The following is a 22963-nucleotide window of genomic DNA, read 5'->3' on the forward strand; positions in this document are numbered from 1 at the left end:
AAGGTCTGTACCATCAGTAAAGACGGAGGGGAAACCACAGCCATTGTATCCCGGGACCACCTGAAGAAGTGTCCCGAACAACTGAGGAACCCTGAAGAGGAACAAGAAGACCATCGACCCGTGGGAGAAAGGGAAGATATGGTTAGTACCGTGCTCGGGGACTTCCCTCGGTCTTGGACTCAAGTCAATGGTGCAGTTGTGGTACCCGTACTCACCTTCCTCCAACCATCATCCCAAGAACCTACGGAGCAACGGGTAGAGCTGGAAGAACAGCCGGTCCAGGAGGCAGAAGACTCCACACAAGTAGAACAGGAGAATCAACCCTCTGCTTATAGTGAGCCTGCCGTACCCCTAGTGAGACAAAGAGCCGGTAGACAGCTGCCCAGTTTACCCTTGACAGCTCCTACACCCTGTAGTTCAGGGCCAGACAGTCAGCTCCGTAGGTCCACTAGGGCCACTAGAGGCCAGTTACCCGCACGTTGGAGGATCTAAATGTTTAAGCTATTTTATAATGTTTACCTGTCTATAGTTGCTTGTGTGTAATTTTGTATTTCTAGTTGTTTTTAGGAATCCTTGGTGGATTTACCGGGAATCCTTGTACATAGTTGGAGCGTAACCCAGGATGGACTAAAGACTGTCAAGGACTCGGGGTAGAACAGACCCCTACCTGGTTACGTCTCCCTGTGTTGGTGAAATGGACACCTTGCTTTCTTCAGAGACTGCACCCGGTTGCGGACACGCCGTAACCATCTTTATGTGTTTTCTTATTGTATTATTAATGTTTTGCCTTGTTATGTTTTCTAAATGTGTTTAGTCCCGGAGTACTAAATTTTACTAGGGGGGAATGTGACACCCCAGGGGTCTGGTTGCCACAGTAACGTAATGTTATGTCTGAGAGCAGGTGGGAGGTCCTTTAGTCAGGGATCCTGTGCATGCCACACCTCCTGCCCAGTCTTGGGAGGGGAAGAACTTCCCCTATATAAACCTGGGGCTGAGGCAGGGTGAGTGAGTAGAAGAAGAGAAGAAGTAGAGACAGCATAGGAAGAAACAGCAGTTACAAGGAGTCAGGGGCTGGCAGCTGCAGAGTTCGCCCTGACTAAGAAGATTCTTTACCGGACCCGGAGTCCGAGGCTGTGGGGACTAATTCCTGCCCAGCAGCAGAATCCGTCAGGCAGGGGATTTCAGGTCCTCTGGCCCAGAAGCCCGAAGGCACAGTCACACGCGTGGGACCAGCACCGCCATCGTGGAGCGGAAGCCATTAGAAGGCCCCGAGTCACCGGCCATACGGGTGAGCACCACACGGTACACTCAGGGACGTGGGCTACTTACATCAGCTCCTAGCAAGGTAGCCAGAAGAGTACAGTCAGTTTGGGAGGCCTACAACTACGCCTGGCCAGGGGAGATCCCATCTGCTCAAGGACTGACCAGGCCCCATCCGCTAGCAAGTACTCCGGGAGGGTCTTTTGTTGTTACCAGTAAAGACCCTGAACTACACCGTACCGTCTCTGAGTGGTTCCTGCTACCCCCATCATCCACGTCGGCTGCCCTGAGGCCATACCCCTCCCGTTGGGGGTTATACTATCACGCTGCACAATCCCACCATCGGCCTCAGCGGTCTGCCCTGCAGCAGCAGCCCCCTGGCTGCACTCAACGGGTGGCGTAGTCATCAACCATTTACTACTAATGGACTGCCGTCTAGTTTGACTCCCTGGGCACGGACCGGGTCACCGCCACGAGACTACAACCCTCCACAGATCCGGCTCCGGGTAAGCTCCCGCATGCGCAGCGCAGCGCGACACAGGCCCAGGGGCGCGTCACTTGCAGCTGTTATCCCCTAAAATGCCCCCACCAAGCTCTGATAGCAGCATTTAAAGCTAGCGATCCAAAGGTGCTTACCATTCCACATGTCTATAGGCCCCAAAACAATGCGATGGCATGGTGCCAATGGGGTGATATGGTAGCATGAACCTGCTGAAGACTCTTGTGCCTGTGTTCTACGGTATTGCAGAATCTACAAGTGATCACAGGTTCAAGTCGGACTAAAAATAATGTAAAAAATAAGTTTTAAAAAATATAAAATTCAAAATCTCCTTCACCCCATTAAAAATATATATGAAAAATTAAACATATTTGGTTTGGTATTTCTGCATTCATAAAAGTCTGATCTATCAAAATATAAAACCAATTAATCCACATGGCAAAAGCCATACAGTAAAAATAAATAAAAATGGCAACATTTCTGTTTTTTAGTTGTCACAACTTCCCCAAAAATTCAGTAAGAAGGGATAAAAATACTGCTCAAAAATGGGATCATTAAAAACATTAGCTCACCATACAAACAACAAACCCATAAACAACTGCATTGACATAAAAATAAAAATATTAATGGTCTCAGAAAGTGGCAACACAAATCAACTTTTTTTCTTTAAATTCCGGAATATTTTTGTACTGCTTAAATAGAAAAAAATGTTTTTCAAATTTTGTATTGGCATAATTATACTGTCCTGGAAAATCATATTTACTTCACAAAGAACATAAAAAAATGTCCAAAAAAGCTATGGCAATTTTTTTTTTGTAATTTCACAGCACTTTGAATTTTTTTTACATTTTCCAGTATATTATACTAGCTATTGAACCCCTTCTACGTCCGGGTGGCGAGCATTTTTATTGGTATATGGTCTCCCATGCTGGTATGTACTGCCCCCCTCCTGGTATTTGTGCTTCCCCCATCCTGTCCCCACCATCATATCCTGGTATGCATGACACCTCTCATCCCCAATCCTGGTATGCATGGCACCCCTCACCCCCAATCCTGGTATGCATGGCACCCCTCACCCCCAATCCTGGTATGTATGGCACCCTCTCAACCCCAATTCTGGAAGGCATGGCACCCTTCATCCCCAATCCTGGTATGCATGGCACCCCTCAGCCCCAATCCTGGTATGCGTGGCACCCCTCATCCCCAATCCTGGTATGTATGGTACTCCTCATCCCTATCCTGGTATGCATGGTACCCCATCCCTCATCCCTATCCTGGTATGTATGGTATCCCTCATCCTGGTATGATTGGGCCCCTCACCCACATCCTGGTATGCATGGCACCCCTCACACCCATCCTGGTATGCATGACACTCCACATCCCTATCCTGGTATGCATGGCACTCCTCATCCCTATTCTGGTATGCATGGGTCCCTCATCCCCAATCCTGGTATACATGATACCCCTCATCCCTATTCTGGTAAGTATGGTACCCCTCATCCTGGTATGCATGGCACCCCTCATCCCAATTCTGGTATGTATGGTCTCCTCATCCCAGAAACCTGATATGCATGGCACCCAATCCCTCATCATAGTATGCATGGCACCCAATCCCTCATCCTAGTATGCATGGCACCCATCATCCTTATCCTGATATGCATGGTAACCCTCATCCCTATTCTGATATGCATGGTACCCCTCATCCTGGTATACATGGCACCCCACATTCCTATCCTGATATGTATGGTACCCCACATCCCTATTCTAGTATGCATGGCACCCCTCACCCCCCAATCCTGGTATGCATGGTCCCCTCACCCCCCAATTCTGGTATGCATGGTCCCCTCACCCCCCAATCCTGGTATGCATGGTCCCCTCACCCCCCAATCCTGGTATGCATGGTCCCCTCACCCCCAATCCTGGTATGCATGGTCCCCTCACCCCCCAATACTGGTATGCATGGTCCCCTCACCCCCCAATCCTGGTATGCATGGTCTCCTCATCCCCCAATAATATTGTGTGTGGTACCCCTCATCCTGGTATGCATGGTACCCTCATCCCCCAATCCTGGTATGCATGATCCCCTCACCCCCAATCCTGGTATGCATGGTCCCCTCACCCCCAATCCTGGTATATGTGGTCCCCTCACCCCCAATCCTGGTATGTGTGGTACCCCTCATCCTGGTATGCATGATCCCCTCACCCCACAATCATGGTATGCATGGCCCCCTCACCCCCCAATCCTGGTATGCATGGTCTCCTCAACCCTCAATCCTGGTATGTGTGGTACACCTCATCCCCTCAATCCTGGTATAGAAAAAAAAAGGGAAATAGAAACAGCATCACATATATCTGCTCCAGTGAGGAATTACATCAGTCAAATCGACACGTTTCAACTCAGACGAGTCTTATTCATGATCTGTAGTCAAAAAGAAGCAACTCACATACAGTGCTGGCCAAAAGTATTGGCACCCCTGCAATTCTGTCAGATAATACTCAGTTTCTTCCTGAAAATGATTGCAGTCACAAATTCTTTGGTATTATTATCTTCATTTAATTTGCTTGCAAGGAAAAAACACAAAAGAGAATGAAGCAAAAATTAAATCATTGATCATTTCACACAAAACTCCAAAAAAGGGCCGGACAAAAGTATTGGCACCCTCAGCCTAATTCTTGGTTGCACAACCTTTAGCCAAAATAGCTGCGAACAACCGCTTCCGGTAACCATCAATGAGTTTCTTACAATGCTCTGCTGGAATTGTAGACCATTCTTCTTTGGCAAACTGCTCCAGGTCCCTGATATTTGAAGGGTGCCTTCTCCAAACTGGCATTTTGAGATCTCTCCACAGGCGTTCTATGGGATTCAGGTCTGGACTCATTGCTGGCCACCTTAGAAGTCTCCAGTGCTTTCTCTAAAACCATTTTATAGTGCTTTTGGAAGTGTGTTTTGGGTCATTGTCCTGCTGGAAGACCCATGACTTCTGAGGGAGACCCAGCTTTCTCACATTGGGCCCTACATTATGCTACAAAATTTGTTGGTAGTCTTCAGACTTCATAATGCCATGCACACGGCCATGCAGTCCAGTGCCACAGGCAGCAAAGCAACCCGAAAACATCAGGGAACCTCCGCCATGTTTGACTGTAGGGACCGTGTTCTTTTCTTTGAATTCCTCTTTTTTTTTCCTGTACACTCTATGTTGATGCTTTTTCCCAAAAAGCTCTACTTTTGTCTCATCTGACCAGAGAACATTCTTCCAAAACATTTTAGGCTTTCTCAGGTAAGTTTTGGCAAACTCCAGCCTGGCTTTTTTATGTCTGGGGGTAAGAAGTGGGGTCTTCCTGGGTATCCTACCATACAGTCCCTTTTCATTCAGACGCCGACGGATAGTACGGGTTGACACTGTTGTACCCTCGGACTGCAGGGCAGCTTGAACTTGTTTGGATGTTAGTCGAGGTTCTTTATCCACCATCCACACAATCTTGCGTTGAAATCTCTCTTCAATTTTTCTTTTCCGTCCACATCTAGGGAGGTTAGCCACAGTGCCATGGGCTTTAAACTTCTTGATGACACTGCGCACGGAAGACACAGGAACATTCAGGTCTTTGGAGATTGATTTGTAGCCTTGAGATTGCTCATGCTTCCTCACAATTTGGTTTCTCAAGTCCTCAGTTCTTTGGTCTTCTTTCTTTTCTCCATGCTCAATGTGGTACACACAAGGACACAGGACAGAGGTTGAGTCAACTTTAATCCATGTTAACTGGCGGCAAGTGTGATTTAGTTATTGCCAACACCTGTTAGGTGCCACAGGTAAGTTACAGGTGCTGTTAATTACACGAATTAAAGAAGCATCACATGATTTTTCAAAGGGTGCTAATACATTTGTCCACCCCCTTTTTTAGGTTTGGTGTGGAATTGTATCCAATTTGGCTTTAGGACAATTCTTTTTGTGTTTTTTTCATTGAAGACAAATTAAATGAAGAGAATAATACCAAAGAATTTGTGATTGCAATCATTTTCAGGAAGAAACTGAGTATTATCTGACAGAGTTGCAGGGGTGCCAATACTTTTGGCTAGCACTGTATATAGGGTTAGTAAGCCACCATCAAGAAACAGGTGCACTCATTAGTGGATGTGTGTCACCCCAGGCCTGGATGCCACAAATATTAAAGGCTGTATCTGAGAGCAGGAGGGAGGTTCTCTGGACAGGGACCATTAGCATGCAGCACCTCCTGTCCCAGGCCAGTAGGGGGAGCAAGCTGCCCCTATAAAAGCTGGAACTGAGGGCAGGGTTAGAGAGACCAGGACCCACTTCTGAAGCATCCAGAAGGGTTCCCAGAGGAAAGGAACAGGTTAGCAGCAGCTGAGGAGTCCGGGAGGCAGAGGAGGAACAGCAAGCCAGGGAGATAGGCGACGAGAGCAGGTCCTGGCAGAGAGAGAACTACACAACCGAACACTGGGGTCCGAGGCTGTCAGGGTTGCAAGCCCGGCAGCAGATAACCAACCTGCGAGGGATTTTAGGTCCCTTGGCCTGAGAAGCCTGGAGGCTCCGCCACACAGAGGGACCGTTACAGCACGGAGAAGCAACAGGTACCTAAGGCCCGAGTCGCAAACCATACAGGCGTAGTACACGGCCAGCTCAGGGATGTGGGCTATCACACCATGAAAAGGGGGATAGTTAGCAAGGGCAGAGAGAGAACGGTAGGCCTACCCACTCACCCTGACCACTGGGGCTCGCCGGAATTCTCTCAGACACCCAGGCCCATTCCTACCCTGTACTCCTGTTGGGTCATTAGTACTAACTACAATAAAGACCCTGGACTGTTTGAAGCAGACTCTGAACCCCTTATTATTGCGGCCTGCACCATCACTCCCAGCATCCTATTACACTGCCCTGAGGCTACACTCTTCCCGTAGGGAGTTATGCTATCCCTGTGCTGCATACCAACATCAGCCTCAGCGGTCTGCCTTGCAGCGGCGGTCACCCCTGACCGCAATCCACGGGTGGCGTAGTCGGACACTCAAAACCCTACAAATAGACTGCCACAGCATTTGGTCTGACCACCCTGAGCCACGGGATCGGGTTGTCACTACTACCCCCAACATCGCACTGAAGCCCGGTTCCGGGTGCCCCACGGCCCAGGGGGAGAGTCAGATGAAATAACAAGCTGTCTGAATGGGAGGAAAAGGGTTAAAATCAGCAACACAGCTAGAAGGTAATGTGAGAAATATGATCTCTATAAGAAAAAAGAACTGATAAAAATAATACCCAGAAAACCAACTCATGAATTAACTAACATCAATTGTACTGTAGAATTAAATCCTGTCGAGTATTTAAACAATAAGGGATACATGTTTGTAATTTAAAAATCCAAAAACTCTCTCTATTCAGAATCTTTCACCTGAGATCACCACCTCTGACAGGTTTAAAAACTTTTTCTATACCAATGTATTTTAAATATCGAGTATCTCCCCCGTGTTTAGCGGCAAAATGCTTTGAGACCGCAGAGATAATAGATATTATTTTTCTACAAAAGCAAGGTGTGAGCATGGGGGGAAATTTTCCCCCTCTTTAGCTAATATAGTAATGGCCATATGGGAAGAAGAATATATTTTTACTGATAGCAATCGTTTTTCAGAGCATATAGTTTTTTATGGACGCTACATAGACGATACAATACTGATTTGAAATGGAGGTGAAACAGAAATAAATAACTTTATGTTTTACATCAATGACAATAATTATAACTTAAAATTTACTCATTTCTCTGCTGAAACGACAATTATTTTTTTGGATATAGCCCTGAGAGGTGATAATTACTACAATAAGGTTTTTACAATAACCTATAGAAAACCATCAGAATCTAACTATTTTGGAAGCACATTCCTGTCATCCCATGTAGACAATTAAAAACATCCCCGTTGGGGAACTGGTCAGGATGAAGAGAAACTGCATAACCAGAGATTTATATGAAACTGAACTCTACACGACTAAAAACAGACTGAGGGAACATGGTTACCCAGAATGGACTCTTCTACGAGCTGAGTCAATTGTGGATAACATGAAAAGGGATGATCTTTTGAATACTAATAGAACTATTAATAAGAACAAGGATAAATATAAAAATAACAAGAAAAATAAGAATGGAGCAGAACTTATGGAGTATCCGAATAAACAGGGTTATATCACATTCTCCACACAATATAGCACTGAATTCCATCAAATAATTTTGATTATTAAAAGATTCCTTCTTATGCTGAATCATGATATTAAACTGGCACAAATTTTGCTGAACACGGATATAAGATTTGTAGCCAAAAAAGCCTGTACTTGGGTAATATTCTTTCACCCAGCTATTATATGGATAAATCATTGCCTGCCAGTAATACGGGCACATGGTTATCTGCAAAAGGCTTTTTTAGATATGGTCATAATATTTGTAAGTCCTGCAATTATACAAATGTTTCCCCAACCTTTGTATCTTCAACTAATCGTCGTGATTATTCTATTAAGAGTTTCATAAACTGTGATACGACGTCTGTGGTTTATCTAATAGAATGTGCGATATGTAAAATCCAATATGTAGGATGTACTACAGGTCCTCTTAAAAAACGCATTCGTAGACATATTTCTGACACTACTAGCACCTCTGCGAGTAATATCCCTGTGGTTTCAAAGCATTTTGCCGCTAAACACGGGGGACATACTCGATATTTAAAATATATGGGTATAGAAAAAGTTTTTAAACCCATTAGAGGTGGTGATCTCAGGAGAAAAATTCTGAATAGAGAGAGTTTTTGGATTTTTAAATTACAAACCCGTATCCCTTATGGTTTAAACACTCAACAGGATTTAATTCTTCGGTACAATTGATGTTAGTTAATTCATGAGTTGGTTTTCTGGGTATTGTTTTTATCAGTTCTTTTATCTTATGGAGCTCATATTTCTCACATTACCTTCTAGCTGTGTTGCTGATTTTAACCCTTTTCCTCCCATTTAGACAGCTTGGTATTTCATCCACTAATGAGTACACCTGTTTCTTGATGGTGGCTTACTAACCCTATATATGTGAGTTGCTTCTTTTTGACTACAGATCATAAATAAGACTCGTCTGAGTTGTAATTCCTCACTGGAGCAGAAATATGTGATGCTGCTTGTATTTCTCGGATGAACTCAAAAGATTTTTTTTATCTTGGACCTAATAAATTACTATGTTTTAACTTTCCCTTACGCTGGAGAATTTCCCTTTTTTTCCTTCTCTTCATTGCACTGACCCGAGCCAGGGCGGCTGCTTACGAGGATCTGTGGACAGAGGATTTACAGACTGCATTCCGATGAGCTGACTCTCCCCCTCTTTCCCTTCCTGTTTCCATACGCAATCCTGGTATGTGTGGCCCCTCACCCACCAATCCTGATATGTGTGGCCTCCTCACCCTCCAATCCTGGTATGTGTGGCCCCCTCATCCCTTTCACGGTGCACACATACAAAAAAATAAACACTTATACTCACCTTTCTTCTCTCTGCTCCAGCGCTGCTGCGTCCTGTTCTACCAGATGCCGGAGGAGGAGTGCAGCGCTGGAGTATGCGCATGCCCATACCGCGCTGTCCGGTGCCATTTTGCCGAAGACACACTGCCAATGTGTCTTCAGTAAAATGGCACCGGATAGCGCTATGCGCATGCGCCTATCCGACGTCTCACTCCTGCCCCGGTCTCCAGCAAAGAGAGGCGCCGCGGCAACGCTCCTCCCGGTCAGGTAAGTATGTAAGTATGGCGCCGGAGATCGCGGTATGCGTTCAGTGTCTACACATACCGTGATCTCCGGCACCATACATTCCTCTTACCTGTAACGGCTGGATGCGTGCTTCTCTCTGGAGCCAGACTGCGCGTAGCGCATGCGCAGTCTATAAAGGCTTCAGAAAGAGACACGCATCTCCCATTATATTATAGATCTTAACATAAATGGAATCATTCAAAACTGCATGTAATCTCACAAAAAAAAACAAATCATCATATTGTTATGTCAAAATAAACTCATTGCCGGTCTTAGCTAGGTGTCACCGATGCGGTCACAAAGTGGGGGTGACAGCCAGGCATGTGAAGGCTCCACTATGCATCATTCGCTACTGTCCCACTATGATAATATTTACTTAACCACAGAGCTGTCCCATACCTGCTCCACCAATCAGAATTAAGAACCTCCAAGGACCTTCTGGTCACATGACTTGGCAGCAGTAGTTGCTCAGAGGAGCATGCTTAAAGATGTGACATGGTACTGTAGTCTGTGTAGTGGTTTTAAAGGTAAGAGAGATGCTTGTGTGGCACCCCAGGGGTCTGGTTGCCACAATAATAGAAATATTACGTCTGAGAGCAAGTGGGAGGTTTCTCTGGTCAGGAGCCCTAAGCATGCAACACTTCCTGCCCAGACCTGGGAGGGGAGGAATCTGCCTTTATAAACTGGGTCTGGGGCGGGATTAGTGAGTTGAGTCAGAGCCTGGAGGGAGAACAAGCAGACACAGGGAAAGAAACAGCAAGAGCTCTGTAGGAGCAGGAGCTGAGTGCCAGGGACTGGAAGCAGATATAGAGCTCGCCCTGGCAGAAGAATCCTAGTACCGGACACCGGAGTCCGAGGCTGTGGGGACGTATATTCACCCAGCAGCAGAAACCAGCCGGCAGGGGATTCCAGGTCCTCTGGCCATAGAAGCCTGGAGGCTCAGTCACAAGGAAGGGACCAGCACCGCCATCGAGGAGCGGAGGCTATCAGAAGGCCCCAAGTCACCAGCCATACGGGTGAGCACCACACGGTATACTCAGGGACGTGGGCTACTTCCACTCGCTTACAGCAAGGTAGTCAGGAAGAGTGCAGATAGACGGGGAGGCCTACAGCTCCACCTGGCCAGGGGAACTCCTGCTTGCTCGCAGACTGACCAGGCCCCTTATGCTAGCCAGTACTCCTGGGAGGGTCTGCCTTAATATCATCAGTAAAGACCCTGAACTGCACTGCAAAGACTCTGAGTCGTTCCTGCTTTCTCACCGCATACAGCACTACTAGTACTGGGACTCCCGTGCACCATCACTCCCATCATCCACATTCCCTGCCCTGAGGTTATACTCTTCCCGTGGGGAGTTATCCCATCTTTTGCTGCGCACACCACACCAGCCTCAGTGGACTGTCTCGCAGCGGCGGTACACCCTGACCGCAATCCACGGGTGGCGTAGTCGGACAATTAACCTAAAACCCCTAAAAGACTGCCACTGGTTTGACCACCCTGAGCCAAGGGACTGGGTCGCCGCCACGGAGACTGCAAACCCCAGCATCCCCCAGAGACCTGGTTCCGGGTAACCCACTACACGTGGGGCGAGTCAGCTTTGGCGTAGTCGGCAGGTTTTCGTGCGGGCAACCACCGGGTACTGCGCACTAGTGTTGAGCCACCCCCGTAGTGTTCGAGTTCGGTTCGGTTCGTCGAACACCCGTGTGTTCGCCGAACTGTTTGTCGAACTGTTCGTCGAACACCTTCGAACACCGTTAAAACCAATGGCAGGCAAACAAAAACACATAGAAACACATAGAAAACACCTTCAAAGGTGTCCAAAAGCTGACAAACTGCTCAGAAGACACAACTAACACATGGAAAAGTGACAAGTACATATAGTCATGCGAAAATAAAAGAGGTGGAGGAGTAAAAGGAGGGGGAGACACAGATATAGGCATGTCATGCCCTTCTAAAATCCAAAAAGTGAGAAGCCGACACGGCCAGTCCGCTCCTGCCCGTGCCACCTCCGTGTCGCCGGGTTTGTGCCAGAGCCGCGGTGAACCCTGATGGCTAGCCCCCCTCTCCCAATACTGGTGCCTGTCCGCTGGTGGGTCGAGCGAGCCCCCCTGTGGTGGAGGCAGCTCTAAGCTTTTTAATTTAAATTGTCTCTCTAATTTGAATGAATACACTTTAAATCCATTTACAAGGATCTATTGGAGGGCAAGTCTCATGCCAGCAGCCGCGGTAATTCCAGCTCCAGTAGCGTCCACTAAAGCTGCTGCAGTTAAAAAGATTTTATAAGGATCGAGCTCGGCTGTCCACCGCAAGGCATCCTACTGCCAGTCCCAGCCCCTATGCCTTGGGGTGCCTCTTGATGCTCTTCACTAAGTATCCCATGGTCCCGAAGCATTTCCTTTGAAAAAATTAAGTGTCTAAACTACAGGTGGTGCAGCTTGCTTAACAGCCGGGATAATCCGCTGACTAGCAGACACTGCTACTAGGCACAAAGTATTTCCTGGGCTAGATGCAGTTAAAAATTTGTAATTAGATACTCTCGTTGGATGCTGAGAAAGCATTCCATAGAGTCTCCTGGCACGCCATATATGATTCTCTTAAAAAGCTTGGGGTAGGGGTCTAGGGGACCCTTTTATAGCCAAAATCACGGCCCTGTATCGCAATACGTCACCTAGGCTGAAGATAAATGGAACTGTAGCACCCTGAGGGCTCGGTTGCTACAGACGTATTGCACCTCACCCAGAGGTGTGATATCTCACTCTCAGGTAAGGATGGAGTGTGGATCAGGACCCGACACCTGCATGCATTACACCACATTGCCGTGGGGCAGGGCGACCAATATGCCCCTGAGATGGGCACGACAGTCCCTGTCCCTGGCTGGAGTGGGGGGAGGGAACACTGAGGAAGGGGAACCCTGTAGTGCAGGAGCAGGGAGGAAGCAGTTCCTGGGTGCATTGAGAAGGGAGTATAAAAGGTGGGCACCATCTTAGTTCAGTGCAGAGAAGTCTGAGCAGAAGTGGCAGGGAGCAGGGGCTCTGCATGAGCTCTGCTCCGGAGGCGGGCCTAGTAACAGAGGCCCAGGCCTGGAAGAGGGAGAAGGAAGGAAGAGGAGCGGAGAAGGCTCCAGGAACGAGGAATGAAGGGATCCCAGGGGTGCGGACGGGCGAGTCGCCACCGCACGCCCGAATCCACCTGCGTGGAGGGGTCAGGCCAAAGGGGGAGACCGGTCCCCGAACTAGTGGAGGCAGGAAACGACCCTCAGCTAGAAACCGGAGGCGCTGACATTTTATGTGGCGCAGCCCCTCGCTACACCCGCTAGGAAGGCACCACATAGGGTCAGGGAAACTGGCGCCAAGTTTAACAAGAGGAGGCCCGAGGCAGCCGGACAGAAGTGTTGGTAAGAAAGGCCAGACAAAGGACACACAAAGGGGGTCCTGTGAAGTGCTCCAAAGTTATCTGGGAGTTGTCTGAGCCCCTCACCTGGTGAGCACAGTACGACGTGGGCAGCCGTTACCTGCAGACGTGGTCTGGATAATAAGAACTGTGAGTAAAGGCCCTGGACTGCATCACTGACTCCGTGTCGTTACTGCTGCTGCCCTGCACCATCACCCCCATCCTCCGCATACACTGCCCTGAGGCTATACTCCTCCCGTGGGGAGTTATGCTACGCTCTGCTGCACCCACAACACCAGCCTCAGCGGTCTGCCCTGTAGCGGCGGTTCACTCTGACCGCAATCCACGGGTGGCGTAGTCGGACATTTAAACATCAAAACCACATAAATAGTTCCGCCACTGGTTTGACCGCCCTGAGCCACGGAACCGGGTCGCCGCCACGAAGACTACAACCACCAGCATCCACCAAAAAGGGTCCGGCTCCGGGTGTCCCAAGGCCCAGGGGGTGCGTCAGAACATTTTCACCTTTCACAATCACCAATGGGACAAGGCAGGGATGTCCTCTGTCCCCTCTCTTATACATCCTAGTGACGGAGCACCTGCTCTCATCAATTCGCCATAACCCCAATATTAGGTGGATTGAGGTGGGAGGCACCGAGTACAAGTGCTCTCTATTTGCTGATGATGTCCTAGTATATATCACTCAATCACATATATCCATCCATGCTGTTATGGCTGAAATAGATCACTTTGTTACATGGTAAAATTTTAAAATCAATGCAGCGAAGTCTGAGGCCCTCGATGTCTCCCTCCCCAAATCCATATAGGATTCCATCCAGTCCAACTTTCCCTTTGCCTGGCCCTCACAGGGTATCAAATACTTAGGAATTCCTATTCATAGAGACCTCTCCCATCTATGTTATCTTAATTTTGGGCCCTTTATTGAACAATTCCATACAGACCACGGTTGGCAAGTTAGAACTGTAAGATTCACTACGTGAACCGCTGGTGTTTTGTGGAAAAGCACATGTACACCGCGTTCCAAATTATTATGCAAAAAGTGTTTAGGAGTGATAAGGGAAGAATTTGTTTGTTTGTCAGTTAAACTCATTGATGGTGATGTGTGTCAGGGCTCTTTATATCACTGTAAGCAATTGCAGACACCTGTGCTAATTAGTTTGGCAGGTGTGTCCAATGAAAGGCAAGACTACTTAAGAAGGCTCTCTCACATTATTAAGCAGCCTACATTTTCTGCCAAAATGGGAAAGAAAAAGGATGTGTCGGCTGCTGAGAAGCAACAAATTGTGGAGTGTTTAGGTCAAGGCATGACTACAATCAACATTGTGCGATGATCAGGATGAAGTGTCTTGGCAATCAAGAAGTATGTAGCTGATTCACAGTACACACGTGTGCGTGCTGATAAGGGCAAATTGAGGACTCTTTCCTACAAGCAATTATGTCAGGTTGAAAGAGCAGCGGCAAAAAAGCCTTGTCATAGCAGCAGACAAGTTTTTGAAGCTGCTTGTGCCTCCAACGTCCCCCGAACAACAAGATGCAGGGTCCTTCAGAGGTTTGCAGCTGTGCATACGCCATCCTGTCGACCTCCTCTATCCACTTCACACAAGCAGAAACGGCTCCAGTGGGCCAAACATTACATGAAGACTGATTTCAAAACTGTTTTGTTCACGGATGAGTGCCGTGCAGCGCTCGATGGTCCAGATGGATGGAGTGGAGGATGGCTGGTTGATGGACACCCCACGCAAACACGGCTACAGCGCCAACAAGGAGGAGGTGGAGTAATGTTTTGGGCTGGAATCATGGGGAGAGAGATTGTCGGCCCCTTTAGGATCCCTGAAGGCGCTAAAGATGAACTCCATAATGTATGTGGATTTTCTCAAACAGCACTTCCTGCCATGGTTCAAGAAGAAGAACCGTGTATTTCACAGCAAGATCATTTTTCTGCATGATAATGCACCATCTCATGCTGCACATAAAACATCTGCATCTCTGGCTGATATGGGCATAAAAGGGGACAAACTTATGGTGTGACCCCCATGCTCCCCTGACCTCTACCCCATTCCGAACCTTTGGAGCATCATTAAAAGGAGTGTCTATGATGGCGGGAGGCAGTTCACATCTAAGCAACAGCTCTGGGAGGGTATTCTGTCCTCATGCAAAACAATTGAAGCAGAAACCCTCCAAAACCTGACAAATTCAATGGACGAGAGAGTTCAGAAGCTCCTTTCGAACAAGGGGTCCTATGTGAAAATGTAACATCACCTAGAATAAAGTTTTGAGTTGAAAACTGTTTGATTTCAGTTTCTAACAACCTGCTAATGCTTATAATTTCAAAAATGACCATTTTTTTGGTCTTTATTAAAATGAAAAGGTTGATCGAAAAGTTTGGGGGATCTAAGAGTGTGGCAACCCAGTAGTCATGATTACTTCGAATTCTGACAATATGAGGGTCATGCTGCAGGTAGTGCAGCAAGAAGGCACTTATGTGTCTTGCGCATCTCGGAGCCCCAAAATTATTTTCCGGGCTAGATGCAGCTAAAAATTATTTTTAATTTTAAATCTGGTGGAGCTTATTATAGATGGCCTAATAGGATCAGTGCTGCACACTGCTACAAAGCCCAAATTATTTTCCAGTCAAGATACAGATAAACATGATTAGTAATTTGAAAGCTTAAAACGTTTGGTAGGGTGATTTTAACCAATCATCAAGCTTTTACTCTCCCCAGGATGACACAGGGGTAGAAAAGTCGTTTCGGATCCATGATTTGTTCATCTTTATGAACGTGAGTCTGTCTACATTATCAGTGGAGAGCCGCGTGCGCTTATCTGTCAGCACACCACCAGCAGCGCTGAACACACGTTCAGACAGAACGCTGGCTGCGGGGCATGACAAGATCTCCAAGGCGTAAGTGGCTAGCTCTGGCCATTTATCCAGATTGGAAGCCCAAAAAGAGCAAGGGTCCAGTGACACAGTCGTGGCTTCAATGTTTACTTGGAGATACTCCTGTACCATCGTCTCTAGGCGTTGACTATGTGTCAGACTTCTTGTCTCCTGTGGCCTTGCAAAGGATGGGCTAAAAAAGTGGTGAAATGATTCCGCAAAATTGATGTTACCAGCAGATACTGTGGTTCTGTTACGGTTTGAGTGCTGAACACTTGACGGTCCCACGGTTGGCAAGTTGGAACTGTGAGATTCACTATGTGCACCACTGGTATTTTGTGGAAAAGCACATGTAAGATTCTGCAACAGTCTCTGCTGATACTCCTGCATGCGTGCATCCCTTTCTATGGCAGGAATAATTTCTGCAAATTTACTTTTGTACCGGGGATCTAACAGTGTGGCAACCCAGTAGTCAGGATTATTTCTAATTCTCACAATTCGAGGGTCATGTTGCAGGTAGTGCAGCAAGAAGGCACTCATGTGTGTGTTGCGCATCCAGGAGCACCAAGTCCCTGTTGTGTTGGTGGCGAGGTAACAATCATGCTTCCTTCCTCTGTCCTCTCCCCCCAACCTCGCACAACAGAAATGTGATCAAGGTCTCCCTCATCTGATGAGTCTTCCATCAGTTCGTCCTCCACTTCTTCCTGGGCTCCTGCACCTTCCTCACTAGTTTGGCTGCTACCATGCGCCCTGGTAAAACCATCTCCCCCACCCTCACATGCCTGCCGCCTTGGTGCTGCCAACCTTCTGGACCTTGCAGATGTTAGCCCTTCCGCATACAACTCCTCCTCCTCTACTTCCTCCACCTCCTCTTGTGCCACCACCTGACTCCGAATTCTGTTTAACATGTGCTCCAGCATGTAAATCACCGGAATAGTCATGCTGATAATGGCATCGTCAGCACTAAACATCTTCGTCGCCATTTCAAAACTGTGCATAAGGGTGCATAGGTCCCTGATCTGAGACCACTCCTCCAGCGTGATTTGCCCCACCTCTGAATCTCGTTGGCCCAGGCTATACGTCAGAACGTATTGCACCAGGGCTTGTCGGTGCTGCCACAGTCGCTGCAACATGTGCAGAGTTGAATTCCACCGGGTAGGCACATCGCATTTTAGCCGGTGAAGTGGCAGGCCCAACGACTTCTGTAGAGATGTAAGTCGCTGAGCTGCGGGATGCGAACGGCGGAAGTGAGCACACAGCGACCGTGCCCTCTGCAGAAGGCCATCTAGTCTGGGATAGTGGGCTAAAAATTGCTGGACAACCAGGTTCAACACGTGAGCCATACAAGGCACGTGTGTGACATTGCCCCGGCGAAGGGCCGCACCCAGGTTTGCAGCATTGTCGCACACGGCCTTCCCTGGTTTCAGGTCCAGTGGAGACAACCATTCATGAAATTGGTTCTCCAGAGCTGACCACAACTCCTCAGCTGTGTGACTCACATTTCCCAGACATTTCAATGTAAAAACCGCCTGATGACGTTGAGCCCTACTGCCAGCATAGTAAGGAGGTGTGCAGGATCCCTTCTGCGCAGTTAGAAAGCTTGTGGCATGACCAGACAGGCTTTGGGTGCAGGTGGAAGACCGAGAGGAGGTTGCATGGTCCCCTCACCCCCCAATCCTGGTATGCATGGTCCCCTCACCCCCAATCCTGGTATGCATGGTCCCCTCACCCCCCAATACTGGTATGCATGGTCCCCTCACCCCCCAATCCTGGTATGCATGGTCTCCTCATCCCCCAATAATATTGTGTGTGGTACCCCTCATCCTGGTATGCATGGTACCCTCATCCCCCAATCCTGGTATGCATGATCCCCTCACCCCCAATCCTGGTATGCATGGTCCCCTCACCCCCAATCCTGGTATATGTGGTCCCCTCACCCCCAATCCTGGTATGTGTGGTACCCCTCATCCTGGTATGCATGATCCCCTCACCCCACAATCATGGTATGCATGGCCCCCTCACCCCCCAATCCTGGTATGCATGGTCTCCTCAACCCTCAATCCTGGTATGTGTGGTACACCTCATCCCCTCAATCCTGGTATAGAAAAAAAAAGGGAAATAGAAACAGCATCACATATATCTGCTCCAGTGAGGAATTACATCAGTCAAATCGACACGTTTCAACTCAGACGAGTCTTATTCATGATCTGTAGTCAAAAAGAAGCAACTCACATACAGTGCTGGCCAAAAGTATTGGCACCCCTGCAATTCTGTCAGATAATACTCAGTTTCTTCCTGAAAATGATTGCAGTCACAAATTCTTTGGTATTATTATCTTCATTTAATTTGCTTGCAAGGAAAAAACACAAAAGAGAATGAAGCAAAAATTAAATCATTGATCATTTCACACAAAACTCCAAAAAAGGGCCGGACAAAAGTATTGGCACCCTCAGCCTAATTCTTGGTTGCACAACCTTTAGCCAAAATAGCTGCGAACAACCGCTTCCGGTAACCATCAATGAGTTTCTTACAATGCTCTGCTGGAATTGTAGACCATTCTTCTTTGGCAAACTGCTCCAGGTCCCTGATATTTGAAGGGTGCCTTCTCCAAACTGGCATTTTGAGATCTCTCCACAGGCGTTCTATGGGATTCAGGTCTGGACTCATTGCTGGCCACCTTAGAAGTCTCCAGTGCTTTCTCTAAAACCATTTTATAGTGCTTTTGGAAGTGTGTTTTGGGTCATTGTCCTGCTGGAAGACCCATGACTTCTGAGGGAGACCCAGCTTTCTCACACTGGGCCCTACATTATGCTACAAAATTTGTTGGTAGTCTTCAGACTTCATAATGCCATGCACACGGCCATGCAGTCCAGTGCCACAGGCAGCAAAGCAACCCCAAAACATCAGGGAACCTCCGCCATGTTTGACTGTAGGGACCGTGTTCTTTTCTTTGAATTCCTCTTTTTTTTTCCTGTACACTCTATGTTGATGCTTTTTCCCAAAAAGCTCTACTTTTGTCTCATCTGACCAGAGAACATTCTTCCAAAACATTTTAGGCTTTCTCAGGTAAGTTTTGGCAAACTCCAGCCTGGCTTTTTTATGTCTCGGGGTAAGAAGTGGGGTCTTCCTGGGTATCCTACCATACAGTCCCTTTTCATTCAGACGCCGACGGATAGTACGGGTTGACACTGTTGTACCCTCGGACTGCAGGGCAGCTTGAACTTGTTTGGATGTTAGTCGAGGTTCTTTATCCACCATCCACACAATCTTGCATTGAAATCTCTCTTCAATTTTTCTTTTCCGTCCACATCTAGGGAGGTTAGCCACAGTGCCATGGGCTTTAAACTTCTTGATGACACTGCGCACGGAAGACACAGGAACATTCAGGTCTTTGGAGATGGATTTGTAGCCTTGAGATTGCTCATGCTTCCTCACAATTTGGTTTCTCAAGTCCTCAGTTCTTTGGTCTTCTTTCTTTTCTCCATGCTCAATGTGGTACACACAAGGACACAGGACAGAGGTTGAGTCAACTTTAATCCATGTTAACTGGCGGCAAGTGTGATTTAGTTATTGCCAACACCTGTTAGGTGCCACAGGTAAGTTACAGGTGCTGTTAATTACACGAATTAAAGAAGCATCACATGATTTTTCAAAGGGTGCCAATACATTTGTCCACCCCCTTTTTTAGGTTTGGTGTGGAATTGTATCCAATTTGGCTTTAGGACAATTCTTTTTGTGTTTTTTTCATTGAAGACAAATTAAATGAAGAGAATAATACCAAAGAATTTGTGATTGCAATCATTTTCAGGAAGAAACTGAGTATTATCTGACAGAGTTGCAGGGGTGCCAATACTTTTGGCTAGCACTGTATATAGGGTTAGTAAGCCACCATCAAGAAACAGGTGCACTCATTAGTGGATGTGTGTCACCCCAGGCCTGGATGCCACAAATATTAAAGGCTGTATCTGAGAGCAGGAGGGAGGTTCTCTGGACAGGGACCATTAGCATGCAGCACCTCCTGTCCCAGGCCAGTAGGGGGAGCAAGCTGCCCCTATAAAAGCTGGAACTGAGGGCAGGGTTAGAGAGACCAGGACCCACTTCTGAAGCATCCAGAAGGGTTCCCAGAGGAAAGGAACAGGTTAGCAGCAGCTGAGGAGTCCGGGAGGCAGAGGAGGAACAGCAAGCCAGGGAGATAGGCGACGAGAGCAGGTCCTGGCAGAGAGAGAACTACACAACCGAACACTGGGGTCCGAGGCTGTCAGGGTTGCAAGCCCGGCAGCAGATAACCAACCTGCGAGGGATTTTAGGTCCCTTGGCCTGAGAAGCCTGGAGGCTCCGCCACACAGAGGGACCGTTACAGCACGGAGAAGCAACAGGTACCTAAGGCCCGAGTCGCAAACCATACAGGCGTAGTACACGGCCAGCTCAGGGATGTGGGCTATCACACCATGAAAAGGGGGATAGTCAGCAAGGGCAGAGAGAGAACGGTAGGCCTACCCACTCACCCTGACCACTGGGGCTCGCCGGAATTCTCTCAGACACCCAGGCCCATTCCTACCCTGTACTCCTGTTGGGTCATTAGTACTAACTACAATAAAGACCCTGGACTGTTTGAAGCAGACTCTGAACCCCTTATTATTGCGGCCTGCACCATCACTCCCAGCATCCTATTACACTGCCCTGAGGCTACACTCTTCCCGTAGGGAGTTATGCTATCCCTGTGCTGCATACCAACATCAGCCTCAGCGGTCTGCCTTGCAGCGGCGGTCACCCCTGACCGCAATCCACGGGTGGCGTAGTCGGACACTCAAAACCCTACAAATAGACTGCCACAGCATTTGGTCTGACCACCCTGAGCCACGGGATCGGGTTGCCACTACTACCCCCAACATCGCACTGAAGCCCGGTTCCGGGTGCCCCACGGCCCAGGGGGCGAGTCAGATGAAATAACAAGCTGTCTGAATGGGAGGAAAAGGGTTAAAATCAGCAACACAGCTAGAAGGTAATGTGAGAAATATGATCTCTATAAGAAAAAAGAACTGATAAAAATAATACCCAGAAAACCAACTCATGAATTAACTAACATCAATTGTACTGTAGAATTAAATCCTGTCGAGTATTTAAACAATAAGGGATACATGTTTGTAATTTAAAAATCCAAAAACTCTCTCTATTCAGAATCTTTCACCTGAGATCACCACCTCTGACAGGCTTAAAAACTTTTTCTATTCCAATGTATTTTAAATATCGAGTATCTCCCCCGTGTTTAGCGGCAAAATGCTTTGAGACCGCAGAGATATTAGATATTATTTTTCTACAAAAGCAAGGTGTGAGCATGGGGGGAAATTTTCCCCCTCTTTAGCTAATATAGTAATGGCCATATGGGAAGAAGAATATATTTTTACTGATAGCAATCGTTTTTCAGAGCATATAGTTTTTTATGGACGCTACATAGACGATACAATACTGATTTGAAATGGAGGTGAAACAGAAATAAATAACTTTATGTTTTACATCAATGACAATAATTATAACTTAAAATTTACTCATTTCTCTGCTGAAACGACAATTATTTTTTTGGATATAGCCCTGAGAGGTGATAATTACTACAATAAGGTTTTTACAATAACCTATAGAAAACCATCAGAATCTAACTATTTTGGAAGCACATTCCTGTCATCCCATGCAGACAATTAAAAACATCCCCGTTGGGGAACTGGTCAGGATGAAGAGAAACTGCATAACCAGAGATTTATATGAAACTGAACTCTACACGACTAAAAACAGACTGAGGGAACATGGTTACCCAGAATGGACTCTTCTACGAGCTGAGTCAATTGTGGATAACATGAAAAGGGATGATCTTTTGAATACTAATAGAACTATTAATAAGAACAAGGATAAATATAAAAATAACAAGAAAAATAAGAATGGAGCAGAACTTATGGAGTATCCGAATAAACAGGGTTATATCACATTCTCCACACAATATAGCACTGAATTCCATCAAATAATTTTGATTATTAAAAGATTCCTTCTTATGCTGAATCATGATATTAAACTGGCACAAATTTTGCTGAACACGGATATAAGATTTGTAGCCAAAAAAGCCTGTACTTGGGTAATATTCTTTCACCCAGCTATTATATGGATAAATCATTGCCTGCCAGTAATACGGGCACATGGTTATCTGCAAAAGGCTTTTTTAGATATGGTCATAATATTTGTAAGTCCTGCAATTATACAAATGTTTCCCCAACCTTTGTATCTTCAACTAATCGTCGTGATTATTCTATTAAGAGTTTCATAAACTGTGATACGACGTCTGTGGTTTATCTAATAGAATGTGCGATATGTAAAATCCAATATGTAGGATGTACTACAGGTCCTCTTAAAAAACGCATTCGTAGACATATTTCTGACACTACTAGCACCTCTGCGAGTAATATCCCTGTGGTTTCAAAGCATTTTGCCGCTAAACACGGGGGACATACTCGATATTTAAAATATATGGGTATAGAAAAAGTTTTTAAACCCATTAGAGGTGGTGATCTCAGGAGAAAAATTCTGAATAGAGAGAGTTTTGGGATTTTTAAATTACAAACCCGTATCCCTTATGGTTTAAACACTCAACAGGATTTAATTCTTCGGTACAATTGATGTTAGTTAATTCATGAGTTGGTTTTCTGGGTATTGTTTTTATCAGTTCTTTTATCTTATGGAGCTCATATTTCTCACATTACCTTCTAGCTGTGTTGCTGATTTTAACCCTTTTCCTCCCATTTAGACAGCTTGGTATTTCATCCACTAATGAGTACACCTGTTTCTTGATGGTGGCTTACTAACCCTATATATGTGAGTTGCTTCTTTTTGACTACAGATCATAAATAAGACTCGTCTGAGTTGTAATTCCTCACTGGAGCAGAAATATGTGATGCTGCTTGTATTTCTCGGATGAACTCAAAAGATTTTTTTTATCTTGGACCTAATAAATTACTATGTTTTAACTTTCCCTTACGCTGGAGAATTTCCCTTTTTTTCCTTCTCTTCATTGCACTGACCCGAGCCAGGGCGGCTGCTTACGAGGATCTGTGGACAGAGGATTTACAGACTGCATTCCGATGAGCTGACTCTCCCCCTCTTTC

This window comes from Phyllobates terribilis, unplaced genomic scaffold (genome assembly GCF_046119375.1).
Source record: "Phyllobates terribilis strain yellow unplaced genomic scaffold, ASM4611937v1 Scaffold_8__6_contigs__length_399053987, whole genome shotgun sequence".
Lineage (NCBI taxonomy): Eukaryota > Metazoa > Chordata > Amphibia > Anura > Dendrobatidae > Phyllobates > Phyllobates terribilis.